The sequence below is a fragment of the Cupressus sempervirens genome, chromosome 5 (assembly GCF_028749045.1).
Source record: "Cupressus sempervirens isolate cs-2001-9-10 chromosome 5, ASM2874904v1, whole genome shotgun sequence".
Classification (NCBI taxonomy): Eukaryota; Viridiplantae; Streptophyta; class Pinopsida; order Cupressales; family Cupressaceae; genus Cupressus; species Cupressus sempervirens.
This window is the reverse complement of record NC_143122.1, coordinates 38,910,437-38,933,194: the sequence shown is the minus strand read 5'-3', so window position 1 is coordinate 38,933,194 and position 22,758 is coordinate 38,910,437. Positions and strand designations below refer to the sequence as shown.

At 36.0% G+C, this 22,758-nt stretch overlaps 1 pseudogene; it reads right to left on the bottom strand.

The window, feature by feature from the left end:
• Positions 1-279: 279 nt before the first annotated feature.
• Positions 280-20,179, bottom strand: LOC149554460 (4-coumarate--CoA ligase pseudogene; annotated as a pseudogene).
• Between the last annotated feature and the right edge of the window lie 2,579 nt (positions 20,180-22,758).

Genomic DNA, 22,758 nt, shown 5'->3' with positions numbered 1-22,758 from the left:
TGTTTGATTGTGTGTTCCTCTAAAGTCCCCTGCACCTTTTTCATTTGGCACTTGCTATCTTTATAAAGGCATGGGCTTTACTTGCTTGGTGAGTTCTTCTTTTAACATGTTTCCCTTTTTTTAGCTGCGTGGGTTGCTACCTACAGTTTTTTTTACTCCCTTTCTATTTTCCTCTCTCTCTTCATGCCATGGGCTTCCTTTTTGTAATGCGTGGCTTGATCTTATATGCTCTGTCTTCCTCATTTGTTGACTTTTTCTTTTTCATGTACAAGTCTGCTACTATGATGGTGAATTCCTTTTTAAAAACTTTGTCATTCTTCCTCTCTCAGAGGTGACTTTGATCTCCCCTGTGCCTTGTGATCTATATCTAGGCGAGGGTTGCATTGGGAATCCTTGCACTTTCCCAAGAGGTGTAGTTCCTTAAATGAGCATTCTCATACTCAACACATCATAATTCTCCACTTCTCCACTCTTCACCATTCCCAACACCAATGGTGCAATGCTCACTTTGTATCTCTCTACCAACTCTAACAACACACCCATCTCATTAAATTTCTCTACTATCAAAATGGCAGCACCACTTTTGAGAGAGTAGAGCACCATATGAAGATCATATATGTGGAAGAGAGGCAACAAACACAACATGATGTCATCTAAATGGATATACATATTGGGATTTTCTCCATCCACCTGCTGAGAAACATTGGAAACAAGTGTCGAGTGTGTTAACATCACACCCTTTGGAAACCCAATTGTACCTAATGAAAATGGTAGCGCCACTACCTCCTCAGCCCCCACTTCATATCCAACTTTTGAATCTTGTTCTTGAGCAACAACACTGAATCCTATGCATCCCTTTGGTGATGGGTCATCAAGCGTAACAATTGCAATTTGTTGCTTCACATTTTTTAGCTTCTCGACATATGCTGCTCTTCTAATGACCATCTTGGCTCCTAAAATATGGACTTGCTTCGCAATCTCCCCTGTTGTATAATGAGGATTTTTAGGAGTGATGATAGCGCCAATGAAAGATCCTCCAAGAAATGTGAATACAAATTGAGGGCAAGTGGGGAGTCATATCTATATAACATCACCATGCCCAACTTCTAGTTTGGTTAAACTAGCATCGACACATTTTCTTATTGACATGACTTGCTCATAATTGTAAACTTTCCCTGTAGATCCCTCTATAATGCATGCTTTTGCTTTGAACTCCACCATTCTTTGGAAATAGTAGGTGTGCAATGGCATGTGATTTGGTATTGAAATGTCAGGAAGCTTTGATCTATACACAAACTCTACTTCTCCTTTTCCTGAACTTCCAAACTAGCCAACTGAATCGATTATCTTGATGAAAATCAAATTTGACTACTGAGCGATCACTTAAAACTTATTTTATCATTTATCTGCAAACTACGACTTTCAGCTAATAGGGCATGTTGGCTAGCTTTAAAAACTGATCCAAACACCTAATCAGGCTCTACAAATTGGTACATTGATTCTCTGTTCTGCACACTTGCACCCTATGAAATCTCATCTTATAAAAAATTTGGGGTCAAAAGATATTCGCTGTCAAAGTTGACCTCTCAGAACTCCTTGCAAGAAAACATGTCAGAAAACACTAAATTACGTTTGGAATCAGTTTCAAAAATTGGGCAAATTGACACTTTAGGGCACAAAAAACTATCACAAGGAGAGTATGGTTCTATGATTTGGGCTCATGACAAATAATAGGGCACAAATGGCGAGCATTCAAAGTCGGCTGTTGAGATTTTGTAGATTAAAACAATGGCAGGAAATCAATTTTTGCAAATGGAATTGACCTAGAAAAGTGTGCAAATGGATTCATCATGACTTGCAAATCAGCACACTTTGATTATTTTTAGAGGACAACATAGTGGTACAATCCATTCAATCTTACCAATCATGGATATCAAGTTATGATGTCCCGAATAGGGGTTCCAATCAATCTGCACTTTATGACACCAGTAAAAAGATAGAAATTGCATTTGGAATCACATTTGAAAATTGATCAAACAGATTCGCCATGAGTTGAAACTTGAAACATAACAAGCCTCTAATATCTACAATGCAGCGCAAAAAGAAATTAAACATTTTGGTCAACTGGTCAAAACTTATAACTCGTCAAACAAGGCTTCCCCGAATTTAGGACAATGTGCATCAACATGAAAAATTTTAATGACCAACTTTGAGGGATTCAAAACCTAGTCAAACGAACTCGAAATGACTCAAAATCTAAACATGGGTTTTCAGGTATGGACACTAGAGACTCCCAAAGTGGCGAGTCATGACACATTTTTGAGAGCGAGATATTCAATGGAAAACACAACCTCCTGTAGTTATTTGACACTTAGGGTAAAAATGCAGATTTAACAATTGCTCAAAATGGGATCTTACATAATAGCTCAGAATGGAAATTTATCACTATGGAACAAGTAGATGCACTAAATGGAGGATGTTAGAAATGTAGGCACCTAAAAACCTTTAGAAAATAAAGTATTTTTATTTTCTGAAAAATTTCTGATGACATCATCATTTATTAATTAATTAATTTATTTATTTATTTATTTATTTTATGCCATTAAATCCCTTTATCTTAATTAAAAATATTTAATTAAGGAATCCCTCCAAAAAATGTTTAAATCTTATTTAAACATTATTTCCTTATTTATTAATTATTTAATTAATAAATTGACCAAAAAACTCAAAATAAATAAAAAAATTATTTTTTGCCCAAAACTTGGCCAATTTCCTTAAGACCACTAACCTCTTCCAAAATCTTCTAATCCTTCTTTAATTTTGATTAAAGGCTAATCCCATCATTTCCTACTCCTAATCCCAACTCAAAATATTTAATTAAGATTAAATATTAATCCTCATGTTTATTAAAAAAGTTTTAATAAATATATCCTCAACCCAAACCCTTGAAATAAATAAAACTTTATTTATTTCCTAAAATCTAATTTATCCTTATCCTAAGAAGTTCTAGACTCTTCTAGAAAGTCTTCATCCTCATCCTAGAAAATTCTAGACTATTCTAGAAAGTCTTTATCCTCATCCAAAGTCTAGACTCTTCTAGAAAATGTCTTTAAACCTAATCCTAATCCCCTTCTAACCTTGTCACATTCCCTAAACATGGGTTAAAACTTACTAACCCAAGCCAAAGTTAACAAATATCTCCTCCTTCACCCACCCTCATTAAATGCCATCCACTTGCCTATCCATAAGCTAATCCTAAACCATCCTAATCCATCCTCTAATAATTTTTACAATCCTAAGCAAGCTTAAAACCTCCTAATCAAGCCCAAGTCGAAATTGCTCTCATCTCCCTCAAAATATCTCAACCATAAAACTTTATGAAGCCCACTAGGCCATAAATGACTCTTCCAAGCCCTTTTATTGCTCTTACAAGCCATTATGAGGGTCTTTATGAAGATTTTATCCCTTGAGCCTCCTTTGTTGACTCGTCCTTCCCCTTTCCTCCATCCTCTCACCCTGTGACATGTGTCACTCCCTGATTGGTTGTAAAGAAGCACAATCCATGTGCTCTCCTCTCATGCAATCTGAGCCCTCCATGAGCTTTTTCCCATCCTTGCATCTTAGCCCTCAAACCCTCAAGCCTCTTGCCTATAAATTGGATCCTTCCCCTTTGCAAAATAACACAATCCATGAAGTAAAGTCATAATTCCATTTTAAGAAGCCATTTTAAATCAAAACCATACACTCGCACCCAAATTCCAACTCCATTTGAAGCCCTTTTTGAAGCATAAGCTTGAGCATACATCCTATCTATTTAGACAAAGCTACTCAACAAGAGAGATTCTCATTGAGAGAGCTCATTAATGGCCCATATTCTCAATTGAGAGCTCATCTTACTCTATCTTGAAGTTTATGAATTTTGTTTAGTTTGTAGAAGCTTTATTTAAATTTGGTTTCTATTAGCATACTAACATTGCTCATATACATTTTGGCATGCCCGGTGGGACGCCACTTGGGTCATCTTCATTAGCTTTTTTAGTCAAGTTTTGTATGTCATTTGCTAATTTTGGCTAATTTTGCTTGTTTTTGTGATTGGTAGGATTGTATAAATTGGTTTTGTAGGTCCACATGATCATGAAGAAGACAAAGGAACTCATAGTCTATCTCATAGTATTTGCAGATTTTTCAAGCTTATAGGTGGACAAAGCACTTGGAATTCTTCTTCCTCTTCTTGTCTATATTCTTCTTATTCCATCTACTTCTTCTTCTTCTTGTGGGAGATCTTGGCCTTTTTTTTTTTAAGGTAGAAAAATCATACACACTTCTTTTTAGTGCTTAAAATGAACCCCCAAATCATACTTAAATCCATTAAAAATTAAAAATTTTCAAAAAAGAAAAAATCTTTTAACAAATGAAACTAAACCAATCCAATCATTTGCATCCTTGCAAAATCAAGGTTTTAGATGCATTCATGCAAAGTTAGGAACACTTCATTTTTGGGAATTTAAAAAGAACTTCAAGTTTCCATTTCAAAAGGTTCAAAATCAACACTAAGTGTGCACTAAAATATAAATCAAACTCAAAGCATCAATCAAGGATAAAATGAACCTCATTTGCAAATATTTTAAAGTTCTTTTAAAAATCTCATAAAAACTAAGAGTCCTAAATGGTTGCCAAAAATTGTCCTAAAAGCTTTGTTATTTTTTCCAAACAAATGTCTTGTTGCAAAATCTTGAATGTTTCTTAGGTTTTTCTTGCATCAAAACAATCTAGAAATGTCATTTTTGGGCTTAAAGTATGCAAACTAGAACACAAAATCTTGAATGAAAACAAAAGTCCAAAGAGTCATTTTCACTTTTGAGTCCAAAAAAAATCTTGAATGATCTAAGGTTAAAACAAAGCACTTCAAAGTTCTTAAAACAACACACAAAATCTCAATCTTGAATGCTCAAAGGAAAAAACTTGAATGTTTAATCACTTGTCTTTGAATGCATGTTGCTAAAATCACTCTTGAGTGCCATGGATTAAAATAAAGTTTGTTTTTTTATGAATGCATGATTAAAACAACAAATCCAATCTTGAATGCCATAAATCAAACAATCATCTTTTGGGGCATAAAAAGAATCTACATTCTAGGAACTTCCTAAATTATAAAAACCAAATAAAGACGCTTTAAGTGAGTTTGTAGTTGGACTCACCCTCTTTAATCACCCATCAATTTGACCATTGGTTACAATCTCAGTGCCATTTATGGGGATGGGTCTACCTAAGAGGGTGCTAAGTGCTCCACAAAGATCAAACTCCACTCACTTGGGTCTTTAGTGGTTTTTCAAAGTTAGAAAATTTTTTGAATGTGCATTAATCTCGCTCACACTTCACTTGGGCATAAAAATTGGACAAATCTTGACATGGAGGGCCTCCGGCCGCGCGCTTGAAAAATTGAGTTTCACATATCTTTGTTTTGGGCTTAAAAAAAACTCACACTTAATCTTGAATGCCTAAAAATCAATGAACATCGCATGGTTTTGATGCATTTTCAATGATGCTCGCATTTCTTATGTTGACGATCTCTCGACTTCCATTATGCTAACAATGATGTCAAATTGGAATGAACATTGTATGCCATAATCACAAGTGTCTTCAATCATAGCTTACAAAATCTAAATCATCAAATGGAATGAATGAGTGTCTTTTAAAATGAAGATCATGTATGTGGTCTTGTTTTACACTTTTTAGGAGGCCTGCTTGGGGATTTCATCACCCCTTGGGATGACCTCAACTCCAGCGTTCCGACGGAGTATAAAAATTGGGAGGTGAATCCAAAGAGACCTCTCTTGGAATCAATATTTTGTCACTCGGGCTAAGCCTCAAGGAACTTTATACCCTTGAGAAGTAAAAGAGGAGAAGTGGGTTACCGCTCCTCTCGACTGTGTGACATCTTTTTGGTTTCATCTACGAATTTGGGCCTCATGTACCTTGCGTATATTGAGGACTCCCTAGCTAGAAAAAATTTCATCTTTGTAGAAAGCTTCCTAGGATGTTGGTGTGTTTGACGTGCTTGCTCCAAAATTTTGTCTGCTTGTTTGTTCATAGCTTTTGAATGAATGTTTTCCAACTTTGGTCAAAATCCCAAAAAAGAAAAACTCTCCCAGCTCAAGGCATACTTAGCATAGTCACTGCCTCATCAGAAAATCATCCAAGCTCCCTCGCTGCAACCGAATCTATCTCGTTCCTTGCTTTAGAACAATCCCAAATCCAAAGTCTCTCCAAATCACCCCCCCCCAGCCAGCTAGCAACCTAATCCAAAATCACACCCAAGCCTTTAGAGAGTTGTTATCATTTTGCTAGAATTTGCTATCCAATCAATCTGACCAATCCACTAGCCTCACCAAGGTTATCCCTTTGACAGAGCTTTGTCTAGGGTAATCTAGCTTTGTCACTTGTTATCCGTCATCACCTTGAGCTAAAGGTTGGGATCCACAAGTGGTCAATCTCGTGTCATACCCATAGGATCATTAGTCTATCCTTAAGTTGACACAATCTCCACCAATCCAGCACATAGGAAAGAAAAACTCACTTTTTGATAGCATGCCCTTGAAGTCTTCCATCCACAGGAAAGCCAAAAATCTCTAGCCAATCCTCCTTAGGTCTGTCATGCAGCTTTGACTCTCCCTAGGAAATCTTTCATCAGCCAATCCAAAATCTAGGCTTAATCCAAATCCAACCATGAGCTTCCATGTTCATCCGTATGCAAGACCCCATCCCCATCCGACTCATCATCAAAACATGAAATCCCAAACCTATCATGATGTGTTCAATCATATTGTCCTTGCTCCTACCACCTCCTATTCCAATGATGATGAAAATCTTGTTGACTATGATGGGTATATTGAAAGCCTTAGAAACATTCCCCCAAGCATCCCCCAAAATTCAAGAGTTATTCCAAACTATCTAGTCATGCCATCTGATATCCCAGCTTCTCCTCCATCACCCAATCAACCAAGCTTCCAATCTTCCACACTCATCACACGAGCTATTCCTATCAATCCACCACCTCCACCTCTGACACACGAGTCTCCAAGGAATCTCCTAGAGGAAATACAAGAAAATCCACCTCCAACAGTCAATAAGCCATGTCATCTAATCCAACCATTTGAAGTAGTTAGTGATGAAGCTTCCCCATCTATAATATCATCCCCATCTCCCATTGCTATCATCCCCTTACCATCCATCAAATTACTTAAAATCCTTCCACTTCCCACAAGCACCAAATTCCCACCACCCATCGAATTGCTCCAAATCCCATCCACATCTCCTCCTCCAAGCATAATCCAAATCAAATATAATGAACCTCATGCATCCACTCCCATCCATTCCTATCAAGATCTTGTCCAAAAGCATGTTGAAATATCCTCCAACAGAATAGCAAATCCTGCCATCCCACTTATTCGCCTACATGATCCACTTTTACCATCCCCTCCATATCTAAATCCTACCATCTTACTTACTCCATCTCAAGATCCCTTTCCCTCAGCCCACCCAACTCAAGATCCTATCCTCCCATCTCCTCTGCTTCATGATCATACATCTCCTATAATCCATGATAATAGATCCATCAAAAAAGAACTAATTATCATGTCCGAAGCTCGAACTCCTTCAGCTAGTAATGGACTCACATCTTGTGTTCGAAATAATGAACATCATATTGAAAAAAAAAATGAAAATGTATTTCTAGATGTTGGTATCCTCGCTATTCCTTCATGGTCCCAAGTCCTTCCATCTCCACCCCAAAGTTCCCATCCATCTTATTTCGCATCTATTTTGGGCCCTCATCCTACTCCTTATCTCCAACCCTCCATTTTGGGTCCATATATCCCTTATCTAAATCCCACACCCTTTCCATCCATTTTGGGTTCTTACATACCTAATATGAATCCTTTATCCCCTTCATCTATTTTGGGACCTACACCTTCCCCGTTTCCATCTATTTTGGGCCCATATCCTTCCTTCCCTCCATCCATTGAGGGAAATTATATCCATCCCTATCCTATGTTCCAATCTATCCCTCCATCCCCTCAAATCCACCAGCTAGATCATCAAAGGCACTCACCCTTGAATCCCTTCCAATCTTTAAACCCTATCACTCCATCAATTATCCCTCCATCTCCTCCATGCTCTTGTTCCCATCCCATGGCTAATAGAAGCATATTGGATGCCAAAATACAAAAGCATAAATCCAAAAATCCACAAAAATCCAAGTCTCAACATGTCCCTTCTACAGTACATGTTCAAAACAAGAAACATTTAATCCCAATCAAAGAAAAAGTCACGAGGCCATAAAAGCCCAAGATAAAAAAGTCAAAAATCATGTGGATACCCAAGATGCTCATAAAAGAAATGCATCTCAAAGAAAAATCTCAATTGGCATCCATTCATGCTACTCAAAAAGCCTCATCCATCCATCCTTCATCCAAATCCCCATATAAGCATCCTTCATCCCCCCAATCCACTTTTAGTCCATATGCTTCTTATCCTAAATTTCCCATCCTCCATCTTCCAACTCTACTTTTAGTCCTTATCTTTCTCTTCCTCCATTTTCTCCTCAACCTCGCTCAAAACCATCTTTCCCACTACTTTATCAACTCTCAAGGTGTGTGCCAATGATGATCTTTCCATTTTCCTCATCCATTTACCCACAATCTTTATGTCTTCACATCCATTATCTGTCAAACTCCCACCCACCATTCCACTTGTTCAATCCAATCCTTTTTCATCCATCCTACCAACATCTATGAGCCAAAAATAGCTGTAGAAAGCCAAAATCATTTTGGCTAAGTCCAAAGTCAAAAAGTCAAAAACTCAAAGAAAAAAATAAAGAAAAATAAAGCGTCCACTAGTGAAAACTTGGCGATTCAAGTGCCTTGGACAAGTACCATGATGAAAACTTGGCAAATGAGCCTCATGCATAATCCAGCCATCCCCAAATTAGCCTATCATCCTCATGCTTTTGGCTGCATCTTGACATCCAACTCCATCTTCCAATCTATGCACCTATCCTCCATCCTCCAGCTTCCATCTCACACCATCCACTTATCTTTTGCAGCTTCAACCAATCATCCCAGCTATCATCCATCTCCCTAGCACCTTCAGCTTTTCCATCCTAGCTTGAATCCTATCACATCCATTGTAAGACCTCATTCCACATGTCATCTTCTAACTAGGGGCACTGTATTCCTCGAAGATCTTGTCTTGTCCATTCTCCCTTGTCACTAGTATCTCACTCTAGGCTATCCTCATGAAAATCCAATGTCATCCTCTCATTAGCCATTCACTCTAGCACCATCTATTAGCTCGGCTACCACCAACCTTAGCATTGTCCCCATCCTTGGTCGTATATCTATCATCATCATTGGATGCATCCTGCCAAATCCATATCTTTCACTATCACCCCACCCTTAGCTTTCGCATCTTGCACAACATCAAACCATCCCGCTATCCTATCATCCTGAGCTTTTTCCTGCTTGTAACTATCTTGGTTAGCTTCATCTTGTAAATATCTTGGTCCGTCAGCTTGTACATCCTCTTTAGCTTATTACCATTGTATATATCTAGTTTTTGTGTCAGATCATCCTTTCTCAACATCTTGCACACATAACAACCCTTGGTTAGCTATCCCAATGCATCCTTTAGCTAGTTCTCATGTCACCAAAGTGGTGTCCTTCTTAGTTCAGTTTGCCAGACGCATCACTCATCTAAATCCACCAGCTTAGGTGCTCTCTGATAGGTCCTTGCAAGATATAGCTTTCCTCATGTCTAATCTTGGTCCATTAGTACCTCGTCCTACCCATCTCGTTGGCAAATGGTTCTCTTTTGGATTTTTGCTTTCTTTTGATTCGGACTCTTCCCTGTTGGCTCTTGAAATATATTTTCCAAGCAATCTCCTTGTTCCCTCCTCAAGGTTGCCACAATCTTCCATATCATGGTATACTGTGAAAGCGGCAATCATAGCATAAGGTTTTGATCATGTCTTTTGCTTGTTTTCTTTTCTGCTTGTGGGTTACCTAGTGTCGTTTCCACACTGCTTCCTCTGGGATTCATGTGTGATACTGAGGCAATCCTTGCGTGTTTGTTTTGAGTCAGTTCATCATTCCTCTAGACAGTTGGTGAAAAGGCCTTGATGTTCTTGGTAACCTTGGCAATTAACCAACAATCCTATAGCAAATCTAGTTCTCAACTACATGGTGGTACTTCTCTTTGAAGTATCCCCCCGCTCAAAAAGCTTCAATGGTTTTCCTTCATCTCCATTATCCCCCATCCATATCTAGCATTCGTCTCTCCTACCCCAACTTATGCATCAATATCTCTTTGAATCACTCCTCACCTTTAGCTTTAGGGATCCACAATCCTAGTCTTAGGGATCCACCAATCCAAATCAATCCACCAAGCCTCATCTTTTAAGATCCACAATCCTAGTCCTAGGGATCTCCGAAACCCATCTTCTGCCAATCTGACTCTTTCAAATCTTGTTGCATTAGCTTTTTAATCCCCTCATCCATCTCCCCATCCTGGATTCCTTTTATAGCGCTCCGCTCCTTCATCCTCTGCAATCCCTAAGATCTTAAGCTTGCTTCCTCTTGTGCCTCTGATTCTCCCTTTATCATTCTCCCATAGTGAGAGTTTGAGCTAACTAAACCTCTTCTCTTAAGCCAATCTGAGTCTTCTTTCTCATCTCGAATTCTTGTACTTTTCAAGAAGTCGTCGAGCCTCGCTTTCTCTCCCTGCTGCCTTCTTGAGGGGGCATCTTGTAGTCCATTCTCTCCTCTTCTACTCTAGCCTTGGGCATCTTATTTGCTTATCTTTGATGCCATGCCACTTGCAGCATCACATCAAAGAGGGGCAAAATGTAGACACCTAAAAAACCTTTAGAAAATAAAGTATTTTTATTTTCTGAAAAATTCCTGATGACATCATCATTTATTAATTATTTAATTATTTAATTTATTTATTTATTTTTATGCCATTAAATCCCTTTATCTTAATTAAAAATATTTAATTAAGGAATCCCTCCCAAAAATGTTTAAATCTTATTTAAACATTATTTCCTTATTTATTAATTATTTAATTAATAAATTGACCAAAAAACTCAAAATAAATAAAAAATTTATTTTTTGCCCAAAACTTGGCCAATTTCCTTAAGACCACTAACCTCTTCCAAAATCTTCTAATCCTTCTTTAATTTTGATTAAAGGCTAATCCCATCATTTCCTACTCCTAATCCCAACTCAAAATATTTAATTAAGATTAAATATTAATCCTCATGTTTATTAAAAAAGTTTTAATAAATATCTCCTCAACCCAAACCCTTGAAATAAATAAAACTTTATTTATTTCCTAAAATCTAATTTATCCTCATCCTAAGAAGTTCTAGACTCTTCTAGAAAGTCTTCATCCTCATCCTAGGAAATTCTAGACTATTCTAGAAAGTCTTTATCCTCATCCAAAGTCTAGACTCTTCTAGAAGATGTCTTTAAACCTAATCCTAATCCCCTTCTAACCTTGTCACATTCCCTAAACATGGGTTAAAACTTACTAACCCAAGCCAAAGTTAACAAATATCTCCTCCTTCACCCACCCTCATTAAATGACATCCACTTGCCTATCCCTAAGCTAATCCTAAACCATCCTAATCCATCCTCTAATCATTTGCACAATCCTAAGCAAGCTTAAAACCCTCCTAATCAAGCCCAAGTCGAAATTGCTCTCATCTCCCTCAAAATATCTCAACCATAAAACTTTATGAAGCCCACTAGGCCATAAATGACTCTTCCAAGCCCTTTTATTGCTCTTACAAGCCATTATGAGGGTCTTTATGAAGATTTTATCCCTTGAGCCTCCTTTGTTGACTCATCCTTCCCCTTTCCTCCATCCTCTCACCCTGTGACATGTGTCACTCCCTAATTGGCTGTAAAGAAGCACAATCCATGTGCTCTCCTCTCATGCAATCTGAGCCCTCCATGAGCTTTTTTCCATCCTTGCATCTCAGCCCTCAAACCCTCAGGCCTCTTGCCTATAAATTGGATCCTTCCCCTTTGCAAAACAACACAATCCATGAAGTAAAGTCATAATGCCATTTTAAGAAGCCATTCTACATCAAAACCATACACTCACAACCAAATTCCAACTCCATTTGAAGCTCTTTTTGAAGCATAAGCTTGAGCATACATCCTATCTATTTAGACAAAGCTACTCAACAAGAGAGCTTCTCATTAAGAGAGCCCATTAATGGCTCATATTCTCAATTGAGAGCTCATCTTAGTCTATCTTGAAGTTTATGAATTTTGTTTAGTTTGTAGAAGCTTTATTTAAATTTGGTTTCTATTAGCATACTAACATTTCTCATATATAAGAAACATTAAACACCTTAGGGGCCCCAAAGGTAAAGCTGGGTACATAGGCATTTTAAAGCATTTATATGTCTCAATTTTCTCAAAAATGCTCAAAATTTGGACTACAATTTTGAGTGCCAATAGAAGTAACATGAGTTGCTCTAGGAAAGTATGGTAAATTATCATGAGTACTAGTATTTGTTCTATCACTATGAGAAGTTGTACCAATGACATACTATGATCAAATTAACAAGAAAGTATAACTAAAATTTTATTAAATGTATAACAAAATATAGAAAAATGAGGTTTTGCCAACTCTAGTTATAGCATGAGTGGATGTTTGCATGGTGCAGGAGCACCAACATAATGAGTTTTTTAATTTTTATTTAATTTCCACATGTACATATGTCCACCATGCATTAGGTCGTTGTTAAGGTTTAGTCATTTTCGAGTTGCATCAATTGCTAAGTACCAGTAATTTTATAGTTTAAGCTAAGTTCAGGATATCTCACATCATGTTAATGCTCGTGTTTGCATGCTATCCCATCTTGCTCTATAGTGTGTGCCAAGCTCTCTTTCATGTGTCGAGTTACCTAGTGTATGCCAAGTGACTCTTCATATGTCGAGTTATCCTATTGATGTCAAGCATCAATATTTTGGATGTGATTTCTACATTTTTTGTGCAAGCTAACTTGCAGGATTTATTTCGATCATGACATTTATGATAAGATATTGTCTTGGGATGTGTCTAGACCATTGTTGGGTTTGTTTTTCTATTTTGTAATGATTAGGAATGTTCTATAAGCCATTTTGGGCAAGAGATCTTTTCGGTCGCTTTTCCTATTATGTAACAGGTGATGCAGAGTTATGATTTGTGGGCTAGAAAAGCTTTGGTGGGTGGATTATTTTCAGGATCCCTACTTCATGCAATAGGTTTGAAGAGTCATAACTTTTACCTCAAATCTAGATTTTTTTGGGTTTTTTTTCAAAATCTATTTTTGGGGTGGATTCCAACTCAGCTAGCTCTATTGGGACCATTTCAACTATTTTTTTGAAAGCCAAAAATTCCATTTTGACCTCCAAATTTCCTTTTTAAAATATCTTAGTTGGTTTTTTGTTTTTTCTACTTTCTAATAACTTCAAAATTTCTTTCTAAGTTTTGAAGATTAGTTGGCAATTCATCTTGCCTTAGTTGGAGGGTTTTGGGATTCATAGGATGAGTTCTAAAAATTACCAAAAATGGAAATTTTCATTTTTCCCAAAAAATTTCCAAATATGGTAATTTTCAGAATTGTAATAAGTAGATGTTTGTTTTTATTGTAGAGGTAGAGTAGAGTTGGAGAATTATTATTTTAATGAAGAGCTTTGTTATTCTGAAACACCTATCTTGTGTCAAATTCATATTTATTGTTTAATGATATTGGGCTTACATCATTTGATATTACAGCAGTAAGATGGCTAGGGGAGGAAGAGGAAGATGAAGAGGAAGAGGAGGCATCACATTGATGCAAAGATTGGTAATAGATATGAAAAGGGAGATTGACCAACTCACTAAGCAGCTAGATAATCAAGAAATACAAAGAGGAAATGATACTAATGAAGAGGGAGAAAATGAAGGTGGGAGACTGGGAGAACTGAGCTATGAAGATAGAGTTCTCAGGGATTTAGAAGGAAGGAGTGAAGCAATAAAAATTGATGTTTCAGACTATGTTGGTAATCTTAAGCTAGGAGAACTAATAGACTGGCTAAATGAGATGGGAAATTTTTCTGAATGGAAGCCCATGACAGAAAAAAAGAAGATGAAGTTTGTGTGCACAAAGCTAAAAGGGCATGCAATTATATGGTGGGATCACCTCCAAAAGGAATGAGTTAGAAATGAAAAGCAGAAGATTAAGACATGGATCAAGATGGAGAAAAAGCTAAGAGAAAAATTCTTACCCATGGATTATTCACAAACCCTCTTTCGCAGATTCTAAAATTTGAAACAAAATTTGTCTTCAGTGCAAGACTATACAAATGGGTTCTACAAGCTATCCATGTGCATAGAACATCAATAAAATAATGAGCAGATGGTTGCTAGATATGTTAATGGCTTGAAATTCTCTATTCAAGATGAACTTAGCATGCATTGTGTTAACAGTATGGAGGAAGCCTACCAACTAGCTTTGAAGGCTGAAGAAAAGTAGAATAGGCAATATAAGTAGAGGAATAGAGGTGTTCAAAGGAGTACATCAACTCCATTTTGGGTAGGTTTTAATAATGGTTGAGGGGAGAGTTTTGAAGGCTCTAAAAAAAGTTATACATGCTAGGCAGGATCCTCTGAATCAAGAAAGAGGAAGGGGGTTTTAGTGAGGTCGAGGCTATGGAAGTGAAAGAGGCTGGGAAAACTAGAGAAGGCATTTCCCTTCCTTTAGGTGCAGAGAAGAAGGTCACAGGGCTTTTTAGTGTTCCAATTTCAACATGCAAGATAGAAATCAAGGAGGACCATCCAGAGTGAACCTAGCCCAGGTTGACAATGAATCTAAACAAGAAGTACCTCTAGATATGGGAGACATGAGGCAAAATGATTATTCTAGCCAAGGAAGATATAGAGGAGAAAGGCACAGATGATTCATGGCTCAAGACCAACATATTTCAGATGAGGTGTATGTCAAGGTGAAAGGTATGTCAAGTAATTGTTGATGGAGGTAGTTGTGAGAATATGGTTTCTAAAGAAACGGTAGATAAAGCACCCTCATCCTTATCAGATTGCATGGTTTAAAAAGGGAAGTGAAGTCATAGTAGATAAGAGATGTGTTGTTAAATTTTCCATAGGGAAGGTCTACAAGGATAAGATATGGTGTGATGTGATTCTAATGGATGCATGCCATGTCCTCTTGGGTCTTCCTTGATAGTATGACCAAAAGGTTATTCATAATGGGGAAAATAATACTTACACTTTTTGTAAGAATGGATCTAAGGTAGTCTTCTTACCTCTAAAAGGTGATGGAAAAATTGAAATTATACTATCTAATAAGGAACTTGTCAAGGAGATGAAAGTCACAGGGTGTTGTTATGCATTTTTAATACAAAAGGGGAAAGAAGAAGACTTGACTACACCACCAAAAGTAGCTACAATATTGGAAGAATATTCAGATGTCATTCTAGAGGAGCTACCTAATGGACTTACCCAAAAATGAGATATCCAACATCATATTGATCTTATTCTAGGACCAAGTCTTCCCAATCAAACGACATAAAGAATGAGTCTGACACAACATGCAGAACTGGATAAACAAGTGATTGAGCTCATAGAAAAGGGCTTAGTACAAGAAAGCACGAACCCTTATGCTATCCTAGCTTTATTAACTCCAAAGAAAGATGGAACATGGAGGATGTGCACAAAAAGTTGAGCCATCAATAGGATAACCATCAGGTACGATTTTCTAGTCCCATGTTTGGATGACATGCTAGATGTTCTTGCTGGAGCGAAGTATTTCTCTAAGATTGATCTATGAAGTGGGTACCATTAGATCCACATTCAAGAGGGGGATGAGTGTAAAATAGCTTTCAAAACTAGGGATGCTTTGTATGAATGGAAGGTTATACCTTTTGGTAAGTTTTTTGAGTGAACACTGTGTTGCATCCCTACATTGGTAAGTTTGTAGTAGTTTATTTTCATGATATATTGATTTTTAGTAAGGGAAGGGAAGAACATCTATAACATTTGAGGATAATATTAGGGGTATTGAGGAGAGAAAAGCTCTATGATAATTTAAAGAAGTGTAGGTTCATGCAAGAAAGCTTAGTTTTTCTAGGATTTGTCATTTCTAAAGATGGTGTCAAGATGGATCCAGAGAAAGTTTGAGCCATTCTTGAATGGCCTAGTCCACATAGTATCACAAAGATGAGAAGCTTCCATAGCTTGGCTACTTTTTGTAAAAATTTCATTCATAATTTTAGTAGTATTGTAGCACCTATGAAAAATTGCACTAAAGGTCAAGAGTTCTCACGGGCCAAAGAGGCTAAAGAGAGTTTCCAATACATAAAGAAGAAGGTCACTAAAGCTCCAGTACTAGCACTACCAAATTTTGATAAAGTGTTTGAAGTGGACTGTAATGCCTCACATGTGGACATTGGTGATGTACATTGAGTGTGGAAGAAATATTCTACATATGATATAGAATTCTATGCAATTATGCAAGCTTTGAGGCATTGGAAGCATTATCTATTACCAAAAGAATTTATGTTGTTTACAGACCATATTGCTTTGAAATAATTGAATACACAAAAGAAATTTAACACTAGACATGCTAAGTGGGTCTCTTTTCTACAAGGGTATACCTTTTTTCTAAAGCATAAATCAGGGAAATAGAATCAAGTTGCAAATGCTTTAAGTAGGTGAGTTGTTCTTCTGAATATCATGGATACAAAGGTGGTTGGCTTTGATGTAATCAAAGACTTGTATGAATCTGATAGTGACTTTTGGGAAGTTTTTGATTAGTTGAAGAATCCAATACCTGGACATGCAGACACTACTCAAGGTGACTATCTACTACAAGATGGTTACTTATTGAAGAGAAAGAAGCTATGTATTCCTATAGGCTCAATGTGAAAAAATATTATTCAAGAATTTCATAGTAGTGGTATGGCTGAGCATTTTGGGAAGGATAAAACAATAGCTTTGGTGGTAGATAAGCACTTTTGGCCAAAGATGAAGCAAGATATCACTAGGTTTGTGGAGAGCTGTCGAGTTTGTCAAGTAACAAAAGGGAACTCCTAGAACACTAAATTATACATGCCATTACCAGTACTAGTTAGACTGTGGACAGATTTGAGTATGGATTATGTATCGGGATTTCCTCATACACTGCAAAGTAATGACTCTATTTTTGTAGTTGTGGACAGATTTTTAAAAATTGTTCATTTCATTGCTTGTAAGAAAACTAGTGATGCTACTAGGGTGGTTGAGCTATTCTTTTCTAAGATGGACAGATTGCATGGGGTTCCTAAAACAATCACCTCTAATCGAGATAGAAAGTTCTTCAGTCATTTTAGGTGAACATTATGGAAGAAAATGCGAATAAAATTACAGTTCAGTAGTACTTACCATCCACAAATAGATGGACAAACAGAGGTTGTTAATCATAGTTTGGGTAATCTATTGCGATGTATTGTTGGGGAGAAGCCCAAACAATGGGATTTGGCATTGCCTCAAGTAGAATTTTCATATAAAAGCTCAGTGAATAGGTCAACTGTTAAATCACCATTTCAAGTTGTTTATGGACAAAACCCTCAAGGTGTTCTCGATTTGGTGAAGCTTCCTTTGGGTGATAGAGTTAGCGATAATGGAGAAGCCTTTGCAAAGCAGCTCCACTAGTTGCAAGAAAATTTAAGACAAAAGTTGTAGGATAGCATGAGAGGTGCAAAGCTTCTATATATGCTACTCAAAGGTATCAGGTTTATAATACAGGGGATATAGTGATTGTTTACCTCAGAAAGGAGAGGTTTTCTATTGGGAGTTATCATAAATTGAAATATAAGAAAATTGGTCCATACAAGATTTTGAGGAAGATTAATGATAATGTGTATGAGGTAGAGCTCCCAAGTTGTCTTAATATATCTCATGTGTTTAATATTTCTGATTTATATACTTTCCATGGTGATGATACTTCTATTGAAAATGAGGATAGGGTAGACTAGATGCACACCATACCCATCAAAAAGAGAGAAAAGGTTGCACAGATTCTAGACAAGAAGATTGTTTAGACTCGTCACGGTGACTATGAAAAATATCTAATGTAGTGGGAAGGATTAGCACCAATATATAGCACTTGGATTATAGAATGGGAGTTGTAGAAGTTGATTGAGCCTAAAAGGAAGTAGCTTGAGGAATGGAACTCACAAGAGCTTCATTCTTTTCAAGTAGGGGAGAATGATGCAGGGGGTTCAGAGAGTCATAAATTTTGACTTGAATTTAAGCTTTCTTAGATTTTTCTTAGAAGATTAATGATAATGCATATGATATTGGTTACATCACTCCTCATGTAGAAGCATGAAGTTATGGTGACATTTTAGGCCTTGCAAAAATCCTTTAAAAAGAAAAACCCACAGTTCCTTACAAAGACTTTGCAATTCACGGCATGGGGGTTAGGTCATCAACTGGCTGAGCATGTGAAGAAAACTAGGTTTGCATTGCTCGATATTTTGGGCTTACCAATATTTGACGCACATGTATTTTTTGCTCACATGATGAAGCCTTTGGCCTCCCTAAACCAATGCATCTATGAGGCAAGTACTTGATCTTCCCCAATTGCTATAGTTTAGAGTGTGCCTTCTTCCATTGATAAATCTATTGCCATTGCTCAAGGTTCAAGTTTGGGTTGAGAGGTTGATTCTTTACCATGCTCAGATTTTGGTTGGGGTTATTCTCTGTAACCCGGTATACCTTCCACTTCTACCAAGGGTGCTTCTTGCGAGGACATGGAAGAATGTTAGTATAAAGGCTGCCTTATTTTTGTGTATTAAATTTTCCAATATGTTGTCAATATCAATGATTTTCACTTGTACATGTATTGTGACAATGCTAGGTTTTCTTTTTGGTTCTTTCCCAATTGAGCTCTTGAACCAATTTTTATTAATATATATATTTAGTGGCTCATCCACTTTTTCCAAAAAAATAATCTAGAAATTTTTGTAGGTCATTTTAGCAAGTATAAATAGAGTCTTTGGGCTTAAAGTTAGGCATGTTTTTTAGAAATTTGATGAATCAATAGAAGATTATTACTCTCTCTCTCTCTCTCTCTCTCTCTCTCTCTCTCTCTCTCTCTCTCTCTCTCTCTCTCTCTCTCTCTCTCTAGTGTTGGTATCTATGTGTGTGTGTTTGTTGATGTTTCTATTGTTACTATTGTTGTTGCATTTTAGTATGTCCTTTGCATCATTGCATGCTCCTTATTGTCAATCCTATAGTTGGCAATCTCAGAGTGCTTGTCAGCCTCGTTGAAGGAGGTATATGCACATCATCAGGACCTCAAGAATAATAATATATAGAATGTATTATCTTATTAAAATATAGATTACAAACACATTACAATAGTAACATACTTCACCTATCATATAAAACTATCAGTAGAAATCATGAAGAAAATAATTGTGTAGTTTTGACTATTAATGGACTATAATAGAGAAACATGGTATATGGTGATTTTTATGATATCTTTTCTAATGGTTAAAAATTGAAATCACAAACCTGTAAGAACTACTCAAACACTCTCTTCAGATCCAACAACTTGGTGAAGTCTCAAAAAAAATTGTAAGTACACATACATATTTTTCTCCATGATCCATAAATTAGTATAGAACATAAAGCTTTATTGAGCTCTTGTACTTCATTGTTTCTTACTTCCAGATGATGTTCTCTCCGATACAATTCATTTATCATCACCTATTTCTCTTCACTTGGATTTGGCTAGATTACAATCATAGAAATTTATAGATTGATTCTTTTTAAGCTCTTTTTACACATGCTTATAGGGTTAGTGGTGTATGTGATGTCATCATTGTATAATACTATGGCCTCCATATCAGCAACTAATTGATCTTATGTAATTGGTTTCTTCCTCTTTCCCTAAGCATCAAATTGTGACAAAAATATCAGTAAAACAATCAAAACAAATCTAAAAATGGAAAATAACATAATAATATGACATTTTATAAAATTATATTTACACAAATTTTTATAGAAAAAGGTTTACCTTCATTGAAGAAGGGGTGGGAACAACATCCCTGCCTCTGTCATCTAATGGATCAGCCATGCCATCCTATGACAAAGAATATATATATATATATATATATATATATATATAAACATTAGCATAACTAAAGAAATAGTTAACTTAGAAAAAAACTTATTAGTAAAATGGTATATTGTATATTGGATTTATTAATTGGAAGTAATTAGTTTAAATATTACATATATAATACTTACAAGTCTCATGTTAATAACTTTCTTTGTATCTATGGGATTCAAATATTAATCTATTATCAGGTCTTCCGCTACACTTACCAACATTATCACACATACAAAAACATGATTTCCCTCAAATGCCTCAAAAATGTAATTGGGTCACTTATTAGTTGACCCAGGACACGTACTATTTATAAAACCTGCAATGTTCCCTATTACTTTTGGCCTTTCATCAATGTACATAACAAGTCTTTTACTTTGATTATTTTATTTTCGTTGTAGATAATTTTCTAACAGTGCATACCTGCCCATGCTTTTTTTTATTGAAGTATAAGCATCCAATTATTTTAATTGTAACAAGGTCCTACATACTCCATACATTCAACAAAATTTTTATAACTAACCTTTATGTCATTTATGATATATAGGACCAAAATATGTCATGATGATGGAGCTATGTTATGTATCCTCTTGTTAATACAAAAATTAGTGTTAACTGGAGGCTTGATCTAGTGTGAGCCTAATGAATTAGCAAAGTTGCTAAAAGATCACTCTCCAAGTGGAAGATTTTATGATTAGAGTGGAGAATGATCAGTCCCCAAGTGGGAGATTGTTAGATTATGGTGATTAATCAGGGAAGTATTGTACATACTCCATAATTTTTTGTGGGGCTATTTTATCAGCATTTTTGGGATGAAATATTGTAACTAATTTTTGAACCCTAAAGAATAAAAAATACTTGTGTAAAATGGCTTAGAGTTAGGTATTTCATAAGATGTGATGCAATAATTTCTTCTTGCAATGGTATTGAGTTGTAAGAGATTACAAATTATAATTAGATTGTAATAACTAGATAATATAATATTAGACTCATTATTTGGTGGACGTAGCCTAGTTATTTGGTGAACCACATTAAATCTTAATGTCTTGTGTTATCTTCATTGTGATTTATTATTTTCTAATATTGGTTATATTTGCATGTAAAAAAAAATTTTGTGTGTGGTTAATCCTAACAAGTGGTATCAGAGAAAGGGCATTTTTCAATTATCCTCTTCAGGATTGTCTCATGGTTGAGTTTGAGTCTCATGGTTGAGTGGGAGCAAAGGCATATGAGGGTAAGTTAAAGGTTGAGAAGTTTAATGGTTAGAACTTTTAGTTATGGAAATTTAAAATAGAGGACAATCTCTATCGAAAGGATTTATGGAAGTCAATCGAAGGAAAAATTAAGAAATACGGAACTATGATAGATGAGGAGTGGAAAATTTTAGATAGAAAGACACTCTAAAGAATTCAATTATGCTTGGTACCATTGATGATATTTAACATTAAAAAATTGAAGATAATCGAAGACTTAATGCAAACCCTAGAAAAGCTATATGAAAAACCCTCCACTTCAAATAAGGTATTTCTCATGAAGCATTTCTTTAATATGAAGGTGGTAGAAGTGCTAGAAATATAAGAGGAGTAACTGAGAGGGGAGGGGTGAATCAATTAGCACTAAAATAAATTGCAGATCCCTTAGATGTTAATACATAACAAACTTCATTGAATATATTGATGCTTAACAACTACACAAACACTCAATTTACACTAGTAAATGTTGTAACTTGGAAAATACTAAAATAGAAATAGTAACTTAGAAAATGAAAATCTTGAGATATTGACAGTGTTTAACCTTATTTAACTTAGTTGCATACACATAAAAGAAATAGCATGAACACAAGTTACACTAAGATTTCACGTGGTAACCCAATTTGGGAAAAACTACCAATTGCAACTAGTTCCTAATTTTCACTCTTCTGAAGTGAGCCATGTTAGTAGCCAATCCTATTAAAGGTTAAAAAAAACACTATTAGGTGTTACCCTATTATAGGAATTAATCACCCTGTTGGAGTGGCCTTGTTAGAGGTCTTTAGACACTTCAAGCTAGAAATGTCGCCTTGTTAGAGGATTTACAGATAGTTGTTAAGCCAACTATGTTAAGAGATTTAGATCACTACTACAATGGTTAGAGAGTAATAATGACATGACCTAATTTTTGATGCAACTGAATTGCTGATTATAGATATCAACTCTAGTTTGTATACTTGATCTTTTATGATCGAATGTATGTTTGTAGCTCAACAAGGATATTCTACTTATCTTTCTAATTCTCTTCCTCTAAGAATCTTTAAATCTTCTACTATTTACACACATTCAATCCTCATGTTGACCATATTTATATCATACACATTGTCAAGTTAGCTTGAATATAACTTAGAATACTTAATATTCATCTCCTCAGTTGGCTACAACTAATCAAAAAAACTATTGAATTCAATATGCCAAAACAAGAAAATCCTACATTAATTGACCCTCCTCGGTAGATTCTAACTTAGAAATGGTTTTCTTATGTTAACCAAGTGAACTTGGTTAATATTGCATCTT